The sequence below is a fragment of the Apodemus sylvaticus genome, chromosome 10, assembly GCF_947179515.1.
Source record: "Apodemus sylvaticus chromosome 10, mApoSyl1.1, whole genome shotgun sequence".
Taxonomy (NCBI): Eukaryota; Metazoa; Chordata; class Mammalia; order Rodentia; family Muridae; genus Apodemus; species Apodemus sylvaticus.
The window spans coordinates 10291933-10318169 of record NC_067481.1 but is presented as its reverse complement, the minus strand read 5'-3'; positions in this window follow the sequence as shown (position 1 = coordinate 10318169).

Here is a 26237-nt window from a genome sequence, read left to right as displayed (position 1 = left end):
ATATGTTTTTGGTCTGTGCAAATACAATCAGGTTGTTTGTCCTGACCTACATCCAGTGACCTTGCTAAATTTACCTTACTATATTATTATTATTATTATTATTATATCTCCATTTTGTCAGTTCCATTTCTTCCTTTACAGTTAAAGTACGGTTTTTGCTGTTCTTGTGCAATGATGTTGGCAGACAGAAATTCATGCAGATGGCAGTGGACCATTATCTCATGCTAAATCTCAATGTTTTATGCCAAGAATAATAAATTTGATGCAGATATAGTTCAGATAATATTTTTAGATAAAAATAATTCCCAGGGGCCTAAGGAGATGGCTCATTCCTCGGGTCCTGGAGAGATGGCTCAGAGGTTAAGATTAAAATCATTCCCAGGAGGCAAAAGTAATGGCTCAGCAATTAAGAATGTGCTCTGCATTTACAAAGGACCTGAGTTCAAATCCCAGCATCTGTATCATGTGACTCACAACTGCCTGCAGTGCTAGCTCCAATGTGAGATCTCCAGTTTCAGAGAGGACCTTCAATCCCCCACACACATACACACAACTAAAACAGTAACAATAAAATTAATATAGGAAATATCATTCTCAGGCTGAGAAGATGGCTCAGAGTGTAAGACTGTTCCCTATGCAAGCCTCAGAAACTGATTTCAAATCTCCAGAACCCACATTAAAAAGCCAGATGTGGTTGTGTGGCAGACAGAGGCAGAAGGATCACTGGGGCTTACTAGTTGCTGGCCTAACTCCAGGCTCAGAGAGTTTGTCTCAAGAGAATAACATGGAGAGTGAGCAGTAGACCAGAAAGCCCGATGTCTTTCTCTGACCTCTACATGACGGTGTCGGCCTATTTGCATTTGTGGAAACACACAGGCACACAGGACACAGACATCTGACTGCACACATAAAGAAGAATGTTCTATCCTATTCTGTTCATAGATGCAAAGCATGGTTTTTTTTTAAATTATCAGTGTTAATGACTAAATAATTGTGTGTGATAGATGCACTCAGCAAGATTGTGATATATATATGTGTGTGTGTGTGTGTGTATATATATATATATATATATATAACTGTATATAACTATATATAATCACTTTAGACTATACCAGTTGCTTTTCAACTATGTAACTGATATTTTAGTTCTGAAATAAACCCATCTTAATTACGACACATGTCCCTTCTCAGTATGGCAAATTGCTTCGGTTTGTGTTTTTCTTAGAATGTTTCCCATATCAATCCATGAAGGAGAGTGAACTATAATTTTCATAATTTTCTTGTCAAGTTTGACATGAGAGTTACAATGGCCTCATAAGAAATATTAGGAAATTATCACATTTTCCTATTTTATTTTACTTTCCATTACATTTTTTTAATTTAAATATTTGGTAGAACTCATATTTTATAGTCACCTGACACTCTCTTTGCAAGACTTTAAAAATTTTCAATGCAATTTTCAATTATTCACACACATATACACACATGCATCACAAATACATACTATATATATATATATATATATATATATATATATATATATATATATATATATATATACACTCCTTGTGTGTATGTTAGTATATATAAGCAAGTAAGGATGGATATATATTTATGTATACATATATATAATATATCTGATATATATAAAATCAGTGCATCTTGGCTTGGCTTCCTCTTAGGTCAGAACTTCTATAATGCAATTTCTTAGACATTATACTCTTTCATTAATTAATTCATTTATTTATTCAATTTGTAGTCTGATTGCAGCTGTCTCCTCTCCTCCCACCCTCACACACTCCTCCTCCCATCCCCCTTCTGCTTCTGCTCTAAGAAGGGAAGCCCTTCTCAGATTGTTCCGGGACCCAGGAGAACAAACTGCATATCAGCACCATATGTGTAGGTCCAGCCCATGAACGCTCTTTGGATGATGGTTCAGTCTCTGTGAGTATCCATGAGTCCAGGTTACTTGATTCCGTAGGCCTCCTTGTGTTGTCCCTGACTCCTCTGGCTTCCCCAAACCTGTTCTCCATTCTTCACAAGACTCCCTGAACGCTGTCTATTGTTTGGTTGTGTTTCTCAGCATCTGTTTCCATCAGCTACTAAATGAAGCCTCTCAGAAGACAGTTATGCTAGACTCCAGTCCACAAGCACAGTATCATTAATAGTGCCAGGTTGGTTCTTTGATGCAGTGGGTTTCAAGTTGGGCAAGCCATTGGCTGGCCATTTCCTCAATCTCAGCTCCATCTTGATGCCTGTACTTTTCAACTATTAAAAACAGGCCTTTGTGAAATTTTCAGGCAAATGGATGGTACTAGGAAATATCATCTTGAATAAAGTATCACAGACCCAGAAAATCTATTGTGGTAAATACTACCTTATAAGTGGATATCAGCCATAAACTTAAGGATAATCATGCTATAATGCACAGACATAAAGAAGCTAACTAACAAAAAGGGCCCAATGGGGGATGATTAAATATCACTTCGAAGAGAGAATAAAATAGAAATGGAAAATAGATGGAGGAAGGGAAATGGGTGGGAAAGGGACTGGGGAGGGGAATCAGGGTGGAGATCAAGTGTGGGGTTGTGGGGAGAGAGGGGATTGTGGGGAGGTCTAAGATATCTGTGGTAGGGAGCATCCCTGGGAAGGGGGAGGTTTCAGGGAACCTATGGGGATGACCCTAGCTAAAACTCCTAGCATTTGGAGGATATGGAACCTGAAGTGGCCACCCCCTCTAGCTAGGCAGAACTTGCAGTGGAGGGAAGGGGATGCCAACCTATGCACAAAACTTCAACCCCAAATTGGCCCTCCCTGCAAGAGGTGCAGGGAGATTCTATTTTTTTTTTATTGTGAAATTTCAATTTATTCTTATCTTAAACTTGTAGTCCATATCCTATGGCTCCTTTTCAGTGAGTGCGGACATAAGTTGTTGTCTCCTGCTTTTCCTGTCATGACAGAGGACTTTTAGATTTGCAGGCCTGTGGCTGAAACATGCCCCTGTTTTCTGTTTGCGGGGCTGTACCTTTGCTGTATCTTCCCTCTGACGGTTGACTTCAGTGGAACCAGGATTTGGGGTCTGCCCTGACTGACCTCTGCACTTTGGTCTTCTCTGCAATCTTGTATCATCCTTGAACTTCCCCCCACCCCGCCCCAAACCCCGCCAGAAATCCCACTGTCAGCAGCTTTTCTTTATCATTAAATGTTGTAGTTCTCTAATTATTTTTCTATTCATGTTCTCAAAGTGAGCTCATCGCCAAATAAGTAAATAAATAACAAACATTACTAAAGAACATTACTCAACTGTATAATCATTGGTAGTGGAACTTGTCCCATATTGATATTTTTAAAATTTTTAACATTTAAACTTTTTAAAACTTTATTATGTAAAAAACACTTAGAAATAAATAACAACCACCACATCTTAAAATTCACGATGTCCTCAAACCATGCAACTCAGTGATCTTATATGTAGTCAGGATTGTCATCCAGAATGGAAGCTGTAAAGTTCAAGTCTATGAACTGACCTGTAGCATTGGCAGCATCTTTAACTGTTCACAAATCTCCCTGTCAAATATTAGAAATCTGATTTTCCAAGGATTGAGGATGCTCCTTTTAAAAAGACCGACCAAAACAAAACAAAACCAAAGACCAAAAAACTCTTCTCCTTAACTTTTCCTCCTATTAAATTGTTAAGAAAGGGAAAAAATGTACATAGTGCCTAAAAATCACAGTGTTAACATGTGACTCTAGAAAGACAAAATAGATTTAAATCCATTTCAAAATGGTTGCAATCTGAGGCAGTCAGAGAAATGAACCAAAGACTCATGGCATAGACTGGCAGGCCTGTACTGAAGATATTCTCTGGTTCTCTGTCTCTGTCTCTGTCTCTCTCTCTGTGTCTCTCTCTCTGTCTCTCTCTCCCCCTCCCCTGTGTGTGTGTGTGGGGGGGGTATGGATGTGTGTGTGTATTGATGAGTGAGCTAGGGAAAACACCTTGACCTATAAATCATTTTCTTGATGGCACCTTAAGACAAAGGTAAAAAGCAGACACCAAAGACATGGAATATTTAATAAATTTTCTCACTATCTCAAATTCAAATCAATGCTCCACCTTTTTTCTGGATAATTCTTCATGTAATATGGTGAGTCTAGAGAATTTCCTTCATTCATATTCTCCATATTGTATTTCTAGTGGACAACTAGCCTCACTAATAGCTTTCCACTGCCTTTTCAATGTCAACACAGAGGGTATAGTTACACAAAAAGGAGTTAATGTTCCACAGAATGAAGGCTAACACATGCTAAAGTATTGGATGTTGGAGCTGAAGGGATAACTCAGTGGTTAAGCACACTGACTGCTCTTTCAGAGGTCCAGGGATTAATGCCCAATCCCCACAAAGCAGTTGCCAGCTATCTATAACTAGTCCCATGGAATCCAATTCCCTCTTATGGAGTACATACATACATGCAGACAGAACACCCTTATAATACATAATTAAATTAATAAATCATAAAATAAAGTATCAGATAGTAGGACTTGGCTGAACAGGTAAGACAATTTATCATGTTTGACCAGATTTACTAGAAATTTACCTGTTTTTCAATGCCCTTCCAGCCTTTGATGCTAAATGCATCAACATTGTCCTATGTGGCTATCTCTCAGCTTCTCTTATGAGAGTTGTGAATATAATAACTCACCAATTTTTAAAATATTAATATCCACAAATTCCACATTGTCCAAAAAGAAGATGGGATGACATTTAATCCCATTAACATGTATTCTGGATGTAAGCTTCTGAAAATGTAAGAATAATTATGACATTTTAAGGATAGTGTCTCCAGAGAGATGTCTTTGGCATATCTTGTCCAGGGCTGTGAGTGTGATTATAGTGTAGGCTTGGGGATCAGGAAGTAGAAAGAGGTCCAAAGAGAAGCTGGCAAGAAAGTCGGGGTCTAAATCCTACAGGCTGCCTTGGGGAGTACCGTCTCACTCTGGCGTTGGATGATGTACAAATGGTGAAACTTTTCAGAAAGGAAAAATTGGCAAGGTTTATTAAAAACCATAAAATATCTTATATTTAACTCAGTAATTCATTTTATGGGACCCTATTCCAGGAGGAAATCATTTCTCCCATGTCCCATAGTAATCATTTCTAATATTTCCAATCCTAGAAAACCTCATTCCCTTTGTGCCATCTTTATCACAAATCTTTCTGGAGAAGAGAGGAGGGAAAAAAGGAGGAGGAGAAGGAAGAGGAACAGGAGGAGGAGAAGGTGGAAGAGGAGGAGGAGGAGAAAAAGGAGAAGAAGAAGAAGGAGGAGGAGGAGGAGAAGGAGGGAGGAGGAGGAGAGAAGGAGGAGGAGGAGAGGAGGAGGAGAGGAGGAGGAGAAGAGGAGAGGAGGAGGAAGAGAAGGAGGAGAAAGAGGAGGAGGAAGAGGAAGAGGAGGAAGAGGAAGAGGAGGAGGATGAGGAAGAGGAAGAGGAGGAGGAGGAGAGGAGGAGGAGGGGGAGGCAGAGGAGGAGGAGAGGAGGAGGGGGGAGGGGGAGGAGGAGGAGGAGAAGGAGGAGGAGGAGGAGAAGGAAGGAGAAAGAGGAGGAGGAGGAGGAGGAGGAGGAGGAGGAGGAGGAGGAGGAGGAGGAGGAGGAGGAGGAGAAGGAGAAGGAGAAGGAGAAGGAGAAGGAGAAGGAGAAGGAGAAGAAGAAGAAGAAGAAGAAGAAGAAGAAGAAGAAGAAGAAGAAGAAGAAGAAGAAGAAGAAGAAGAAGAAGAAGAAGAAGAAGAAGAAGAAGTTTGGACCTGCCTAGTATCTTTCTTTCTTCTGGGAACAAAGTAATGGTACCTCTCTCTTTCATGACTGCTCTTTTTCCCTTTTTCCCAGTGGTCTCTGATTCTTGTATCCCTCTTCTGGTAGAGTCTTACCCAGCTACACTCTCATCAGCTATTTCTCCTCAATTCTGCCCTTCCCTTTCTCCTTTCCTTCCCATGACAATTCACTTTATGAACAAATACTCTGCCAGTGGTTGTAAAATGCAAAGCAAAAAAATTCTCCCGCCACTTCCCCGCCTGGCTCCGTCCCTCTCTGTGTATGTATTCAGCCCTAATCCTCTCTGTTCTCAGACTGCACTTGCTCACTTCCCTTCACTCCCAAGCTCCCCGCCATCTTGGTCCTGTTCCCAACAGTGGCCTTGGACCCGCCTCTGGAAAATCTTACCAGCATCCTCATTGTCACTCCATTCTTTTTTATAACCAACCTTCTGGTGTTAACAGGCTTCAGGAGAAGCATGAAGAGCCCCCGAGGAATTTCCAGTGTCGGCTCTAAATGTCCTGCTATCTTTGCTGTCGTGACTCCCCTTAATGACTTTCCTCTGGACTGTTCCTGGCCAATGTATTATGAGCCACCTGTGATGTAATTTTCATTTGTATTTCAGCTTGGATCACTGTCCTGTGTAAATCACACAAAAACATGTAGGAGTCCAGGCAAGGGATCAGCACAAAAGAGTGAGCCATGCAGACAGAATGGAAGTTTCTAAATATGGGACAGTGTGAGGAGCCACTGATGACCAAATGGAAATGTTAAAGGCCCTCAGACATGACTCGGGAGCTGGTACTGCACAGGAGGGGAAGGAAGTACCTGTCAAATGGAAGATGAAAGAACGTGAGGGATGCTGGAGGAAATCTGAACACAGCTTTGGTCTATCATGATTTAGTCTACAGATCTACATCATCTGTGCCTGATGCATTCCAATAAAGACAGATTTATTCTCATTTACTGGAGCACTCTGTCCTAGGAGTCTGACATTGCAGGAGGAATATTGACGGGAAAAACAAAACAAAACAAAACAAAACAGAGAAAAGTCACAATATTCACAAAAGCAAGAGATGCTACCATCTCTTCCTTCTTGATGCATTCAGCTTCCCTAACACTTCTGTTCTAACAACCTGAAGATCAATGTATATAAGGAGAAATTATACAGACTTGAATGCCAGACAATAAGAGCAGAAAGTACACTCTTCTGGGAATCATGTAAGTCTGATGAATGTTTGCAGGAAGGAAATCTAATGCAAAATATTAAACATTTTTTTGTTTATTTTAACCATAAGAAGAGCTTATTACAAGAGAAAAGGGGGGAAATAGAGTTCCTAAAATCTTGGTGTATCCATTCATATTATTTCTAATACTAAATTGAAAAGAAATTCTGTGCCAGTCAAAGAAGAAATTTTCAAAATATTGAGCAAAGCAAATTTAGCATCCTTTTATTCTTGTTAAGCATGGATTCTTTCCAAATAAAGTTTTTACAATTTAGTAACCATAATTCTTCTTTTCACTTTAGTTTTGACTATAATATAAAAGTTATAAGGGGATCCAGCCTTGTTTTCATCCTTGCCATATACATGCTAATTGCCATATGTCTCAAATATTATTATCAAAAATGATTCTTCTCCAAATCCCAGAGATTATTTGACCCTTTTCTGGGGTCTAGGTAGCATCACAGTTGGGAAGACTTGGTGTCTGAATATGCAGTGTACATGGAAAATAATGTCTTTTAACATAGAGGCCTTCACATTTTAGATATAAGCAGTGTTAATATATTGATAAGGAGAAACCGAATGTTTTCATAAAAACAATTTGGACACTGACTTTGAATTTTTCTTGGGCTCAACGTGTTTTATTCAAATGAGTTCAATTTATCCCTACAAATAGAAATTGACAAAGCCCAAAACATGGTGGTTTCAGGGCCACCCTGCTTTATTCCTGAGCCATCTCCCAGAATCCCCCACAGGTTTCTGGCATTTCATTATGTTTGACTTTCTTCCTTTCAAATTGGGCCTATTGGGAAATGCTAGTGACAAAGCCATGACACCAACTATTTAGGCATCGTCATAGTGCCCTAAAAGAGAGTTGTCCATCATTTTGTATCATAGATGATCAAAATGAGACTCTACTAAACCAGAACAGCAGCCTTTTTGATTAATATCTTAGCAAGCTCGATTGCACAGCTTGAATGGAGCTGTAAACTCTCATCTCCAGAGTTATCTGGCCTCCTAAAATTGTAACCTTGATGATGGTGTCAACATTTGTTACACATGAACACTGATGTCTGTTCTCCCCATCAGCACAGAGTTGCTGTCTGTCAAAGCTATGCAGCAAGGGTGCCTTTCGGAAACATGAAGGTTTTCGACCTTCTTGTTCACAAGAAATAGATGGGAAGATTCACCACACTCCTTGGTCACTAGATATATGGAAATCAAGCTGTAAATGAGTTGGAGACCTCTTCCTTGCAGGCTAGCTTTCAGAATGTTGAAAGATGCTATGCAGGCTGTTAGGGGCAAAAAGGCATCAACGGTCTTACCCAGAAGCAAACTCTACAAACTAACAACAACCTGCCAGGTAAGGTCTTCCTAAAAGTACAATAATATTTGGAAAGCAATCAACAACTCTCTGGTTGGATCTGAGATCTGTTCCACAGAAGGAAGCCCATGCCTGGTACTATAACTGTAAGCCTTATCCTCCCATGTCTCAAGAGGTCATATGGCCCTATGAGGAATATTACTAGTGGTGGCTAGGTAAACAGACATAATGACAAATTGCTGTTTAGGTAACAGTACTTTTACATCCTTTAAAAAATGCTGCTCTTAACCCTAATCAGAAAATCCCCTTTATGGTAAACTGAGAGTTTTGGCTCCTCAAGACACAGAGAATTAAGGATGAAAGATCGGCCTTCAATAAGTTACTTATGCTGCCCCTGTCTAAGGCTCATTGGACAATGGCAAAGAGGAGATAGAAACAATGTCATAACCAAAAGATACAAATACAAAAATACACACTCTCTAGGCAGAACACAGTAAATGTAGTTATAAACACAGAGTACTTAAGGTCACTTGTACTAGACTTTCATGAGACAGGCCCACTTAGCAGCCAGCCAAAGGAGAAGCAGCATCAATCTGACAGATGAGGTGTGTTAATAGGTGCAATTATTCCATGACAATGTCAAGGAAAAGCTCCTGAGAAATTAGCACTTGCTGTTGCACTATGAGCTACTGATGAACTCAGAGGGAGAGGGAGCTGTCACCTTCAGTTGTGTATCACCGAGTACCAATGAATAGCTCTAACCCAAAGGCCACACAGAGAACCTTGGTCAAATCCAATAGGTTCCACACAATAAAAAAAGACAGAAAGGGAAAAGGAGCTTAGTAGGGAAAGGGAGATGGACAGAGGAGAAAGGTAATTAAGAAAAGTATGGAGAAAACAATAATCCATCAGGTATGCTAGGTAGTTGTCAAATAGCAAATTGAGTCAATGAACACCTCGAAAAAAGTTTGTCTGGGAAGAAGGCTGAGTTACATCATAAGGACATGAGTATAACACCAAGAATGAAAGATAACTTACTTATGCTGCCTCTAAGGCTCATTGGACAATGGCAAAGAGGAGATAGAAAGAATGTCATAACCAAAAGATAGGGAGGTAAATACAAAAATCCCACTCTCTAGGCAGAACACAGTAAATGAGTTATAAACACAGAGTAGTTAAGGTCGCTTGTACTAGACTTTCATGAGACAGGCCCACTTAGCAGTCAGCCAAAGGAGAAGCAACAACAATCTGACAGATGAGGTGTGCTCACAGGTTTTTCTTAAAGTCAGGCTTGGTGCCAAGGCTACATCCAGTGTACTTTGATCATATTCAAACACACACTCTCAGACACACAGACACAGACACACAGCACACACACACACACACACACACACACACTATTCCTCCTGAGATTTACAACCCCTCCAAAACATCTCTCTTCCAATTTCATGTGATGATATCATTACTATTTAACTCACTGAGTTGAGGGAGTACTGCCCATTTATACATAGCTATGGAGTCTGCCAGTGGAACATGAGCAACCTACCAGTGGCCACTCCCCCAAAGAACGGTGAAAGTGATTCTTCTTCCTGCAGGGACCATCAGCTGCCAAATGCTCTGCATTTAGAGGTGGAGCCTTGGTAATCCTCCCCTACTCATGTTGAAACATTTACCTGGCGTGTCATTGCACACAACCTGTGCTGATAACCTCAGCTTTTATGAATTTATTTGCTAAAACCCCCATGCCATGGGCAGAAGACAGCATCTCAAAGCCTTCCTTCCCATACTCCAACTCTAATATTCTTTCCATGTACTTTTCCATGATGTTTCCTGAGCCTTGGTAGTGGGAATTTATATAGATGTTCTTCCATCTATCGCTAACAGCCTCATGTTTATTCACAACACCCAGAGCTGTTAGGACTCTGTCTCAACCATTATTCACTGCAATGAGGCACTACTCTGAGCAAGACATAGAGCAGCACAGATCTATAAATTACAAAATACATACTTAGAAGCTAGTTTGATAACATGCCTATTTAACAATATAACAACAGTAGGTTTCCCTCTAGGGGCCCATGCCCTTTCTAATCACCGGCTTTGACAATCTTTACAACATCAGGTATGAATTTCCCTCCTGTGGAGCAGGCCTCAAGCCAATCAAGAGAGGGCTTGATTGCATCCAATAAACAGCCATTCTCTGGCTCTTAATGACATAAATGATATGTTACTTCCTATAATCATGCATTTAGCCATTCCTCAATTTTTGGATACCCTTTCTCATGCCAGCCTCTCTATATCTGCAGTTTTCAGAGACAATGTCTTTTTAGGGCCCATTAACTCTATGTGTGGTCCTATGGCTTTTGCACACACAGATCAACAGAATGACTGGATGAGGCAGAAATGCTAACTCATCAATTGGGGTCCTGGATGTATTTCCACAGATATTCTCCTCTGTCCAACTATGATCCTCCTGTCTCTCTGGAACGAAACCTTAGCTCTTTTTGCTTAGATAACTTACTTGCCTTGAGTTTCCTGTTTTGTGCTATCTGAAGCACCCATCAGCCTGTCTTAATTTTTCCTTCCACCATGTCATTCTCCAACCAACTCCATCTGTCATGGACTTCTTGGTCCACAAAGACATCGTACTCCATGTTGACAGCTATGGCTTCTCTTTGATTATCTGCTGCTTATGCTCTGTGAGCCTCTTTGTCTTCTCTATCCTGAGCTGCTATGCTCTAGGACACCATACACTTTCAGTAACTTAAATGACCGGGCCTCACTTAGAAGAACAAGTTTGTTAGCAGAGTTGATGTCTGGCGAGGGATTGTTCCCTGGGTTGTTTATATAGTTACCATTTTTTTACCTTTATATGGAAAGACAGGGAGAATGAGAACAGAGAGACAGGACAGAGAGATACTGAGCTCTTCCACTTCTTACGGAGTGGCGATCCTATGAGTTTAGACCACACTCTGGTGATTTCATTCAACCTTAATTTCATGAAAGCCCCATTTCCCAAAAGCAATGAAAGGAAGCTAGGATTCCAACATGGGAGTTTGGGTGTCAGAACATAACTCAACGCACTGCAGCCTTGCATAATGACATCAAGATTTCGTTAGCACCTTTCTGGTTCCCTAAAACACAGTGAGCACCCTCAGAAAGCAGGCCAGAACTGTTGATGACAGCTGACCAGGTCATTCTGAGAAGTCACATGCTCAGCTGAGACAGCGTGGATCCCGATGTGTGCCCAGATGTTCCCGCAGGTGATGGCTTTCAACTCACATCTCTCCCTTAGGAAACAGCACACCTTTCACGCCGCCCCATCATATGTTGGAACCAGACTGGCTCCCAACTCGCAAAACAGCAGCAAAATTTAGCTAATCAACATTTTACTGCCATAATTAAACCATGCACTTACAAATGAAATGTAACACTTAAAACCAGGTCCCAATTTCTCCAAGCTGCATTAATACACATAAACCATTACCACAGACGGCCACATTCTTTTCACCATTTATTAGGGCCCTCAGCACACAAGCGAGGGCGATGGCTGTTAATTATCCTAGGTTCTTCACCCATATTGGTCTGGTGCACTTCTGAAGCCTTCTGTGTGAATGAGCTTCTGGTATTTCTCACTTGTGTGACATCCCATCCTCCAAAAAACTGCTACATCATGTGACTTATACTTCAAGGGAAAGTGAAGGAGTTGGGACTTTGTCTTGTGGGGCAGGAGAATAATTATTGTAAAAGAGTTTATCTCCGCCTCAGAATGTTGAACAGCAGCTTCTGTGTCTGCTATGAATTCCACAGTGCAAGTGATGACAATTTCTCTCTCCCCAATCCCACCCACAGAGATTTCCACCAGACCACCACCATAGTCTATTATTAGTCTATATAAGACCAGCAATATCTCAATGGAATTTTTGTAGGACTAAAAAAATGCATACTTATATAATAGAAGTGGGAATTGATTTACATTGCTACAGTATGAGCACTTAAGCAATACAATATTTTAGAAATATTTATTAGACTGAAAGAAAATTTTAAACAGAAATGAATTAACTGTACCACCTAGCAAACTAAGTCTAAAAGAACAACACAGTTGGCCAAGTTCATATTCATCTGGGCTTTGGAATGTCACAGTCTTAACCCCTTTGGTTCCTTTGAAGTTAGGCAGAATAGTATTTTCTATGAAGAATGACCTACCCACCCCCCCAAAGAAAAGATAAAGAAAGGATTTGGAGGAGTATGCCCTAAGACCACAGACATATAAAATATATTTTTAGAAAAATTATGATGATTCAATCCCTGTCCTAAAATGTGATTTTCATAGAATTATATGCTAAGGAGGGATCATTGAAATACTCTTTTTAAATATCTTATATTATGAGTGAAACCAACATCACAGAGAAGAGAAATTAGTTTTCTGGGTTTTATGTGTTATGTACTCAGTAAAGAGTTGACTCGTTGGAAAATAGTTTTGATTGTATGGACAGTAGATTCAGCTAGCGATCACATATGTCATATAGGGAATAGGCAAGGTACAGAGAGATTCTACTTGTCAGGAAAGGAGACAGTGCTATTAGTTACATACAGAGGGAATATCACTGATCTAAAACCCTGAAATTCAAAATTGTTCAAAGTGTTGAGCCTTCGGAGTGTAGACATAATGCCCTAAGCCAAAAATTTCAGTAGGCAATTACTCCACATACAAGATTGTGAAGATGTCTTTAGATTATGTGCACAAGGTATTCATAAACCATAAATGAAATTTCTACTTAGACTTAACTCCCATTTCCAAGATATCTTATTATGTAGGTGTACATATTCCAAAATCTCATTTTTCTAAATTTTTAAATAAAAATATTCAACCTATATTATGAACTGAAGGCATATAACTGTCAATCTTTGCCATAATATACCTGTAATCTCCTACCAGGGCCAAAATAGACACGTGATTTCCATCAAAGATGGATTGTGATCAGGAAGAGTAAGATGAAATAAATCCTGAAATTGACCAAATGTTGCTTTTGGTCCATATTTTATCACAGCAACAGAAAGCAATCAATGTTTATTAAAATGGAGCAGACAAACAAATATACTCCTTGAGAAAAGCTAAAGGAAGTTAAGGAGTCCCTGGTCTATATTCCACCTGATTAAACCCTGAAGTTTCTTTCAAGGAGGGAATAATCTTGCTGTGTTTTGAGTGTTTGAATTCTCGGTCATTGGTCTGGGCTGCCCTGTTTGTGACGGTTCTAGACCTTTTAGGGAAGTGGAGTTTTGATGGAGGAATGAGGCACTTGGGAGTGGAGCCTGAAATTTATCTCTCAGGCGTACTTCCCCTTCACTCTTTGCTTTCTGACAGTGAATGCAGTATGACCACTAGATTGTCTGTCCCTATGCTATGTCTTCCCTGACACAGTGGACTGTATCACCTGGAACTGTAAGCCATAGTAAATCTTTTATTTTTTGACAGATCGTCTATTGCTTTATTGGGAATACTAAGTAGTGAAGGTGCTAAGGATGAGACCTGCTAAAGATATGGAACATTTGAGGTAGTAGAGATCGCCTTATGGGTCGGTCACTCAGGTAGATTCATGGATCTCTTGTGCATATGGGAAATGTTAAATTCACTCTGACCAATCAAGCACGCAACATAGTCACTGGTAAATAAAAATGGTAATATGTATACTGAAAAAATATTAACTTGCGGTCAAAAGGGACAGAGCGTTTGTGTGGATCATTTTACTCTTAACTGAAAACCTTGAGCAAGGCCCTAAAATATGAGCAACACTTTTTGTTTTTTCCCTTAGAAGGACAACATTTAATTGGGGCTGGCTTACAGGTTCAGAGGTTCAGTCCATTATCATCAAGGCAGGAACAAGGCAACATCCAGGCAGGCATCCAGGTGCAGAAGAGTTGAGAGTTCTACATCTTCATCTGAAGGCCGCTAGCACAATACTGACTTCGAATATTGTAGCCAGGATGAGGGACTTAAAGGCCACATCCACAGTGACATACCTACTCCAACAAAGCCACAACTTCTAATAATGACACTCCCTGGGCTAAGCATATATAAACTATCACATTCCACTCACTGACCCTTATAGGCTTGTTCAAACCTATGAGCCTATGGTGCCATATCTAACATAGCATAATGCAAAATATATTTAGTCCAACTGCCAAAGTTCTCATAGTCTATAGCAGTTTCAACAATGCTAAAAGTCCAAAGTCTCTTCTGAACAGTCTTTTTTTAAGTAAAACAAGGAGACTGCCAGTTCTCTGAGACTGTTAAAGATACTATGTCTATAATATAATATTTACATTTCACCCAACAAGGGAAAGCAGTCTTTAAATCAAATCTAATATATGCATGTGTGTGCTGTGTGTGTGTGTGTTTGTGTGGTGTGTGTGTGTGTGTGTGTGTGTGTGTGTGTGTGTACTGAGTAGGACTATGGAGAATTATCTTATTAGGTTATTTGGGGTGGGAAGACTTGTCTACTGTTCTCTTTACTTAGATCATGTATATGTATGTATATGTGTATGTATATGATATATAGGATATATGTGTATATTATATGTGTGTATATGTGTAGATGCTGTGAGCTAAGCATAAGCATCCATTCCTCTCTGCTTCTTGATTATGAATGTAGTATGACTTTAAACTCCTGCTTATCTACCTTACACTCCTCCTGCTGTGACCCCCCCCCCCATTCTGATGGAACATCACTTCAGAATAGGAGCCCAAATAAACCCCAATGTATCTTAAGTTGCTTTTTCCAAGATACTTTATGTCAGCAACAGAAAAATCACCTAAGACATCTCAGGATATCTTCAAAGGAATTCTGTATAGTTGAACATTCAGGTTTGACTACAGGTTGAATGTTGTGATAAAATCTTAGAATTACTCAGAGTTTCATACATATAGTTTAAGGATACTATAATATTTAAATGTGCATTATGGAATAATTGGCATAAGAGGATGCAAGAAATTCATTTATGATATACATATATATTCTGAAGGTAATTTTAAACACACACACACACACACACACACACACACACACACACATATATATATGTTTAGGTTTTGTCTATTATTTTTGCAGTAGAGAGTAAACTGGTAGACTGAATTATAAACTAGTCATTAAGCTACATCTCAGGGTCTTAATATTTTAAATTATGGGCTTGAAACAAGTTTCATGATGTAGGTATTTCTACTTATCACATAGTATCTACATGCAAAAAAAGTTTACCTTTTATAAAATTGCAAGTTTTGAGGCTTAGGAACCAGAGATGCTATTACTATTAGTTTAAATCATTAATTTGAGCCAATCTACAATCACCTGACAATGGAGTCTCAAAGAGAAACTGTATAGATTGGCCTTTGCAATCAATCAAGTCTGTTGGTGATTATCTTAACTAAGGTAGGAAGACCTGCCTGCTGTGAGGGGCACCATTTCCTAGGCAAGGGATCCTGGACCATGTAAGTGGGAGAAGCCAGTTGCACAAAAGTATGTAGGCATTAATTATTTCCACTCTGTTTCTTGACTATGGATACACTATGACCAGTTGCCTTTACTTCCTGCTGCTGGAACTTAAAACCTGCCTTCTCTAAGTTGTTTTATCATGCCAACAGAAACGGAACTAAGACAATAGCTCAATATGTCCTGTGGTTTACTCTTGTCAATAACACTAGGAAACACTTTCAGTCCTGGTCCTCACCTTTGTCACCCCCTTCTCTTAAATCTGACAATATGTAACAGGTTGAGATTATCTGCCATTCCACTTCGATCATCAGCCTAGCAACCTGGACTATTACCTGAACCTCATTCAAGGAATTAGGAACAAAACTCATTGGGAAATACATAACCCTCTCCCGCCCAGGAATCTCAGCAAGGACCAACTTGGGCCTCACTCTTCTCCTGAGCCTCTGGGATGCTCCATTCCATACTCGGTGTCCATTCCTATTGTAACTGTGATTTTAGTCATTATCTGCACAAGAACCATATCCATCCATTTGCCTCTCTACATGTAAAATAACTCTAATGGCAAAAGTAAATATATTATTTATCATAACATTTCAAGAATATAGAGACAGGCATGGTAGCTCACATAGCAATCTTAGAACTCAGGAGGCAGAGGCATGGACTAGAAGGAGGCCTAGTCTCAAAAAATACCAAACAACAACAACAACAAAAACAGTTGAAGATAAAAGAAAGAATAAGATAACTTATAATTCATAGTTTTAATAGCAAAAAAAGTTACTGGTGTCACAATATTAATATTGGGAAAACCAAGCCATGCGGTCTTGGCTCTTTTCTCTATGCTTAAATGACTCCTATTCTTTAGTGACCCCACCTAAGTGTCAAAACGCATGCTTGCTCTGGTTTGCTTGCCTTTAGTTTGGTTTGGGCTCAGTGAATCCTTCTGAATGCTGACCTCATAGATTCCTTGAGCCTCCCTGGCTCTGTCCACCTGTTCTAAGCCTGCAGGGGAAAGTTGAATTGTTCTGCAGCTTGGGGTTGTCCTGTCAGCCTGAAGAGGTGTTCTAATATGACATTCAAAATATCCTTGGCTTTGAGTGTTTCCTCATATAAGTTTGTGTGTGTGTGTGTGTGTGTGTGTGTGTGTGCATGCGCATGCGCGTGCGTGTGCGTGTGCGTGTGCGTGTGCGTGTGCGTGTGTGTGTGTGTGTGTGTGTGTGTGTGTGTTTGTACAGTTTTGGTTATATCTCAGTGGTAGATGTTCTAAAAAGTATGAGTGGGACCCCAACGCTGGAAAAAGAAAAATCAAAAAAAGAGAAAAAGAAAGCCCCAATGATTATTTCATATAAATCTTGTCCAAAGGCTGTGAATTGGAGAAAAAGAGGCTCATAAGTATGTGCATGTGTGTGCACAGGTGTGTCTGTATCTGTGTATGCATATATATGTGCATGTGTACTTATGCGTGTGATTATGTGCATGTGTGTGCACATGTATGTGGATGTGTATGGATGTGTGTGAGTATGTGTGGTTTATATATGTGTATGTACATTTTTTAATGTATTTGCACAGCCACTGTGCTCAGGCTGAGGCCAGAGAAATACCTCTGGTGTATTTTTCTATTGTTCTCTGCCTTAGCCACCTTCTATCACATTTTCGTTTTAGACAGTCTCCCTGGAGAGCTGGGCTGGCATAGAACTCTATATAGGTCAGTCTGGCCTCGATCTCATGGGGAGATACTCCAGCCTCTGCCTTCTGGGCATTGGAATTAAAGGCATGCACCACCACACCTGGGGAAGGTGATATTTTCCAAAATCACCATCATGTCCATTTCCCAACCTCTTCTGCTGTTTGCTTGTTGTGAGGCTGTGATTATTCGATTTTGCTCCAACAATGAAAGGCAGATGGGCACAGCACATATCAAAGATCATACTTATTAAATATTTATGGAACAATAACACAGTGGCACTGATTAAAATATGTACTTGGGAGAATAGTTTATTCTAATAAAAACTAATTTCAACGAATACTTCTGGGCCAGATCCCAGTCTAGGAGCAATTACTGTAAGGACTTTAGTAAGAAAATTGATGAAATGTGCACAAAAGTTGCAGACAACTCTTAATTCTGAAAACAAAACTCTTGATTGGGCAATTTTTTTCTGTAAGCATAGAGCAAGGCTTTATTTTTAAGGAATGTACATATATAGATTTTGAGGTCAACAGGGAGGGGGGGACTTCCACACTTAGACTCAAATGATCGAAAAAATAACAAAGTTGGAGAGCCAGGGCCCTTGAGATGGCTCAGCATCTAAAGTAAAGATGTTTACCTCCAAGCCTGGGGACATGAGGTCTAGTCTTGGAACCACATGGTAAAAGGAGAGAACTGACTCCCCAAGTTGTCCTCTGATCACAAATTCACCATAGCACATCCCCCGCCCCCACCCAGGAATAAATAAATGGATTTTTAAAATAGAGAAAAAGATCATGAAACTATATTCAGCAAGAGGCTAACAACCATCGGTGTGTCTGTTGAAAAAAAATATGAGATAGTAAATTAAGTTTTCTGTGAGCATAAAATAAATCTATTTGTGACATTTCATACACTTGTTTTATTATACTTTGTCCTTCTTTGATCTCACCCCACCCCACTGACCCTTTGAAGCCTATGGGTTCAAATTATTTCAGTATAAAAATTAAAATTTACAAGTCAGCATCCTAATAAACTTATGCCAAATGAAAATGAAAAGGATACTATTTTGGGAGTATGGTATGATCTTACCCCCTGAAATTACATTAAGCACATAACATTGGTATTAAAATCCCTTAGAAGTCAGTAAAATCAGCTCTTCTCATCCTCTCCTTCCCTCCTTCCTCCTTCCCTCCATCCTGCACTTCCCTGCTTTTCTCCTTCCTCCATCCTTCCATCCCTTCTCCTTTTCTTTTCATCAAAAGTTGCCTTGTCTAAGACAACTGTGTGTGCTCTTAGGATCCAGCCCTAATCTCTATTGCTGGGCTGGATAGAGCTGTAAGAACTCTGTCTGACTCTCTTCTCTCCCAAATGTATGCAAAAACTCAGTGGTAAAATCATGAGCAAATTCTTAATTTCTTCCAGTTGAAACAGATAACAGAAAGTGTAGCTCAAGCCCTCATAAAGTCTATTATGAAAGGGGAATCAGACTGAAACACACACACACACACACACACACACACATGCATGCATGCATACACACACACATACACCAAACACATTCATGTACATGTACACACTAAACACACACATATACATCACACACATATGCACACACACCTCACACACACAAGCACACCACACATAAATGCACAGCATAACACACACAAACATATGCACACACAGATACACATATAAACAGAGTAGCATATACAAACATGCATACACACCATACACACATACTGCCCACTATACACATGCACATACCACACCACACACTTGAACACAGGCACACACACCATACACACATACACAACATACACACCCAAACACTCCTACCCCTTAACCCCACAGTGCTGACAGTTCCTCTTTTGTTAGAACTGCTATCATATATACAGTTCATGGTTCTCTGTCACTTAGCAACATTTTCTATGTGTGTAGTAACAACCACGCATAAATGCACAGGCACATATATACACAGCATAGCACACGCAAACATATACACACACAGATACACATATAAACAGCATAGCATATACAAACATGCACACACACCATACACACATACTGCCCACTATACACATGCACATACCACACCACACACTCACACTTGAAGACAGGCACACACACCATACACACATACACTACATACACACCCAACACACTACACACACACATACACACACACACACACACACACACACACACACACGCACACACACACACACACACACAAACACTCTTACCCCTTAACCCCAGACTGCAGACAGTTCCTCTTTTGTTAGGACTGCTATCATATATACAGTTTATGGTTCCCTGTCACATAGCAACATTTTCTATGTATGCAGTAACAACATCTAAAATGACATAATAAAAAAAGAATTATCTGTGATTAGAAGTGAACTGTGAAAATGACTCCGGTTGGTGCCAAAAATCAAGGGAGTTTATTATTTCAGTAGCTGCCGTGGAAACCCCTCTGGGTGCCTAGAAACCCTGCCTTGTGAGCCTTCCACCCACCCTCCGCACTGACATGGTAATGGGCTTTGCTAAATTCAAAGACAGTTACGTCAGCAATCTAGGGCCTCTTGTGGGTTTTTCAGGCCTATAAAGGACACAAATTATGTCCAAATATTGGCCTGAAAAATTAGTAAGCTATAAGGCTTGTGTTATTTTAGCCAAGCCTTTACTGGAGTAAAAAGAAACCTGGGGACCCTAAAGTTCAATGTTCTCATTGCTGTTTCTACTTGTTTTTTTTGGTGGGCTGATTCTAATGTGGTTTGTCATACATTGTTTTGTTTACTTCATTTTATATATATGTGTGTGTGTATGTATTGAAAATGTTCATATTACTTATAATTCTGTATGAATATATTACTGAACATATCACAAATAATACCTCAGACATAGTGTATAATAATGCATACATTATATAATGCATATTTTGTATTTATTTCTTATTTGATACCCAAGAAATATTTGGCACACATAAATGAACATTTTTATGGTGCTAATGTATTTGTAAATGCTTCATTTTCTTGTTAGCACTACATGGTTAAATAGGAATCTAGAATTTCCTTCTGTTTCAGGGAACCTTCTCTAGTTTTCCTCTAACCTGAGAATGTCATGTGTTACACTTTGCTACTGGGCATTCTATCCACCTCAGAGTCCATATATGGAGTGTGGTTCAGTGGTTGCATAGAAGATACAGCTTCAGCTGACCCTGAAGAAACACTGTAGCAGGTTGAAGAAGTTCCTCAGAGGGTAGAATGTTTGTTGTGCAAGAGTAAAGCCCCAAGTTCAATCCCCAGCACCCATGTCAAAAGCAGGGCACGGTAGAGTGTTTTTATAACTCCAGCACTGAGAAAGTAGAGGCAGGTACCTCCTTGGGAGGCAATCTTTCCAGCATGGGTAATGGCAAGCCAACAAGAGAGCATGTCTTAAAAATCAAGGTGAATGGCGATTGAGAAATGACACCATAGGTTGTTTTCTGGCCTTCATGTGCACCCACAGGCATGCATACACTCAAGCATATCAGAACACACACACACACACACACACACACACACAGGGGAATGGAGCAAGGGAGGAAGAGAGAGGGGGAGGGGGAAGGAGAAGGAGCGGGAGAGAGAGAAACTAATATTACCCTTAACTTTCTGAGTAGAGTGTTCTATCATCTTAATGAAGTTAAACCAATAGACATGGAGTTCAACACTCAGACTTAAGAGGTCATCAGGGAAATACAAATCAAAACAACCCTGAGATTCCACCTTATACCAGTCAGAATGGCTAAAATAAAAACTCAGGTGATAGCAGATGCTGCCAAGAATGTGGAGAAAGAAGAACACTCCTCCATTCCTGGTAGGATTACAAGCTGGAACCACCACTCTAGAAATCAGTCTGGCTGTTCCTCAGTAAATTGGACATAGTACTACCTGAGGGCCCAGCTATACCACCCCTGGGCATATACCCAGAAGATATTCTAATGTATAACAAGGACACATGCTCCATTATGTTCATAGCAGCCTTATTTATAATAGCCAGAAGCTGGAAAGAACCCAGATGTCCTTCAACGTAAGAATGGATACAGAAAATGTGATACATTAAACAATGGAATACTACTCACCTATTAAAAAAGATGAATTAATGAAATTCTTAGGCAAATGGATGGAACTAGAAAATATCATCCTGAGTGAGGTAACCCAATCACAAAAGAACATATACAGTATGCACACACTGATAAGTGACTATTAGCACCAAAGTTCTGGATACGCAAGATACAACTCAGACCACATGAAGCTGAAGAAGAAGCAAGACCAAAGTGTGGGTGCTTAGAAAGGGGAGCAAAATACTCACTGTAGCAAATATGGAGACAAAGTGCAGAGTAGAGACCGAAGGAAAGGCCACCCAGAGACTGTTCCATCTGGGGATACATCCCAGAGAGTCACCAAACCCCAACACTATTGTGGATGTTAAGAAATGCTTGCTGAAAGGAGCCTGATAGCTAGCTGTCTACTGAGAGGCCCTGACTTACAAATACAGAGTCAGATGTTTGCAGACAACTCTTGTACTGAGCACGGGGTCCCTGATGGAGGAGTTAGAGAAAGGTCTGAAGGAGCTGAAGGGTTTGTAACATCATAGGAAGAACAACAATATCAACTAACCAGACACCCCAGAGCTCCCAGGGACTAAGTCACCAACCAAGGAGTACACATGGCTCTGGCTACATATGTAGCAGAAGACAGTCTTGTCAGTCATCAATGGGAGGAGAGGTCTTTGGTCCTATGAAGGTTTAATAGATGCCCCATTGTTGGGGAATCAAGGGCAGGGAGGTGGTTGGACAAACACTCTCATAGAAGCAGGGAGAGGAGGGATTGGAGAGGGGGTTTCCAGGAGAGCGGGAAAATGGGTAAGGGAATAGCACTTGAAATGAAAGAAAAGAAAAGAAAAGAAAAGAAAGGAAAGGAAAAGAAAGGAAAGGAAAGGAAAGGAAAGGAAAGGAAAGGAAAGGAAAGAAAAGAAAAGAAAAGAAAAGAAAAGAAAAGAAAAGAAAAGAAAAGAAAAGAAAAGAAAAGAAAAGAAAAGAAAAGAAAAGAGATCTGATCTGCTTGAAGAAGGCTAAATTCCCAAGTCTTGTTTTCTTTATCAGGGTAACTTAAAGGCTAATATTAGTACTTGAAAACACAAAGCATTGAAAACAAAACAAACCCTAACCGATCCTGGGGCCTTGTGAGCTATAAAGTTCTCCAGCAAGTGAATGGTCACCTGGAGGTCCTCCAGTAGGAGGTCTGGAGATGAACACAATTGTAGCCACTGAATCCAATGCAATGTATTGCTCATAGTGCCTATCATTCATATTTATGTGATGGAAGCTGCAGGGAGACAGACTCTGAAGTTCTTCATAATATTATTCATCAAGTAGGAAGATAATTATTGCTAGGCATTGGGAAGCATAATTGTTAATAAAACTATGCTTATTCTAGGCTGCTTATATTTTGATAGGGCCCTTTTCACTAGATCCTCACACTTTTAAAATTGCTAATATTTAATGATCATTATTTAATTCCCACAAGCATTAATAAGGGGTTCCAAAGGTCAAAACCCAAGAGAGAAGAGGAGGATGTGTTGAATAAAGTTATTTACATAGCTAATCAGGAGCATAAACCCAAGAGGTATGCAAATCACCTTGTTTCCAGAGAGAGAGAACAGTAGAATAGTCTTTGGCTGCCGTTCACACCCTGGAGATAAACAAAGATTTGACTTTCTTCCCCGGCCTCTCTTGTGTATGTGATTTTATTTGGTTTCAGTTTTCAGGTTTATAGAAATAATCTTCTGGGTGAAGCAAGGTCAAAACAGCAACCTAGGGTTTAACTGCTGATCAAGCAAACAGGATGTCCCACTGTTTTCCCAAAGCCATAAACCATCAGTTAATGGTGTCTTTCCCACCCATAATGCCCTCTTGGAACAACAGGAAGCGTACTTTCCTTAGCTGTCCCTCTGTAGTAGAATCTATAGTTTTAAGTACCATAAAACTGGCCATGTCCGAGTTTGTTTCTCCATCTCTGCTAAGGAAAGCTTAGAGGATGAGACTCAGAATCTTCCCAACAATCTTGTGAATTCAGTCACTTATTTGCTATAAACAATATTTTTAAAGCTCCCTATATTGGAATTTAGTGGAACTTGGCTCTAAGTTAGTGTCTGCCCCTAACATAGGATCATAGGATGCATACCATTTCAAATTGATAGCTGGAATTCTAAGGGATAGGCTATAAATTCTGAACATTTTTTCTATAACTTCCCTACTTGCAAAATATTGTGCTCCTTAGCATATCAAATATATTTTAGCAGCAGCAGCAGCAGCAGCATATAACCATTATCCCAACACTCAAGAGGCTGAAGCAGGCTAATTAAGAATTCAAAACCAGACTTATCTAGATATCTTGAATCAAAACCAAATAAATAAACAGAAGCCATCACCAACAACATCTAAAAATACATCACCAAGTAAGCATTCCTAAGAGCAAGAGGAAAGTCACAAGGTCTCAAGCAAAAGCTGGTTTTGAAGAACAGATAAGATCTTACAGAGGCTTTCTTGTGAAATACTTAAGAAATGTGAAGTTTCTGCAGACAAACACTTTCCTACAATGCTTTGCAAATGGCTGACACTTCTTCACCAGCTAAACGATAAAGGCTATTTCCTCAGAAGTTGTGTTAGGTTCATGTTGGGTCAAAAAATTCAAAGATATCCCTATTACTACATAGCAACTTTAGCTAGCTATTCCATCCTACCAAATCAAAGGAAACTAAAACAAACAAACAAACAAATAAAAACACTTTTTTCCAGTAGGGTTTCACTTAGGATCCATGAGCTATGTAGCCATAGATTCTTGTCATGGCTTCCACCTTTTAAGTAGGCCTTAAATCCAATCAAAGAGTAATTGGTTATTCCCATAATATTTGTGCCTTGATTACATTCATGGGCACAGCTTTCCAGGCCAATCATTGTTGTAGCTCACAGGATTAAAAAATGGGTAAGATCAATGATTAGTTTTCTTCTCTGGTAGTATGTATAGCACCTGCAGTCACTATGAAAGCTAGCCAGGAGGGATAAATCTCCATGGTCAGTAGCATCATCCTAAACAAATTCCTATTTCACCCAGTGAATCTCTCATCTCTCAGTTCTCATCAACAACATTTATTCTTGTAGGATGATACTTAACAAAGGACACTCATAACTCATTAACAAGAAGAAAATGGGATACTGGAGAATGTTCAACCTTATAACTTTATTCCTCCTCATAAGGTTCAAGAATCATTGTAGAAGAGGGGTTGGAAAGATATAAGAGCCAGAGGCAGTAGATATAAGGAAAGAGTGTTTTATGAACACAATAAAGCAGGTGCATACATAAACTCACAGTGGTTGTCACAGCATACAGGAGACCTGTGCAAGCTCATGCCAGCAAAAGCCAACCACAAAGTCCCACCCCTCTCAGAGGAGCTATTTGCAGTTCATAGTTGCTGGGAGAAGATAAGTCAGCTTTCTTTTTTTTAGGGTCTGGCCATTGGTAGGCTGACCACACTTTATGTGTTTATCCCACACCCAAGAGTATTTAAGGGACACAAATTGGACTTGATGGGGAGAGAGAGAGAGAGAGAGAGAGAGAGAGAGAGAGAGAGAGAGAGAGAGAGAGAGAGAGAGAGAGATGAAGCTTATTGTATACGAAGGTGGTAATGGGTCTTAAAGAGTTGGAAAAGACAAATTAATATGATCAAAATACATTATATGACCATCTCAAAGAATTAATATTATTTAAACTGTTTACATTTAGTATAATGCAGACACACACATACACAAGTACATGCTCTCTCTCTCTCTCTCTCTCTCTCTCTCTCTCTCTCTCTCTCTCTTCTCACACACACACACACACACACACAGAGCTACATGGGTAAAAGTCAGCTCTCTCATTCTACTATATGGATTCTATCTATTAAACTCACCTGGTTTTACCTTCTGAGTCAATTCACTGTCTCAGATAAAATCACCTTGCTTATATTCTCTTCTTACTCTTAACTTCATATATATGTATATGTGTATGTGTATGTGTATGTGTATGTGCATGTGCATGTGCATGTGCATGTGCATGTATATGTATATATACACACACACACACATTAAAACTAATTACAACATTAACACAAAGGAAACTTCAATGTATGCCATTTTAATAAAAATATATTTACCAAAGGAGATTCAATATGGTCTATGCCTACTGTTTAATTCTGAGATGAGATAAAAGAAAAGAAATAAGAATGCTGACCCTTGTGAATGAACCATCACCCACTCACATATGTATACATTTAATTGGTTCCATGATTTATACAGTGTGCTTGCCACTCTTTTCCACACAGTCATATTATTGCAATATTAATCATTTTCCATGGTCAATTATAGGGGATTAGAGCAGAGTGCTGTTAGGACCATGGGCAATATGACGTCATATAGAGCTGGGCTCTGTACTGTGTTTCCTCCCACTTCCACCCCAAGTTATTCCTATACCACGGTCAGATATTTACAGTCAAGAACCACACAGAAAAACTAATTAATGAAGCAGAAAAGAATCAGATCATGTGAAAAATCTCCCGAAGAGTGGAGGTTTCTTATCTTCTTAATCTTCAAATTGCTAAATGAAGAAAACAGCATCCCATAATCCATCTTTGA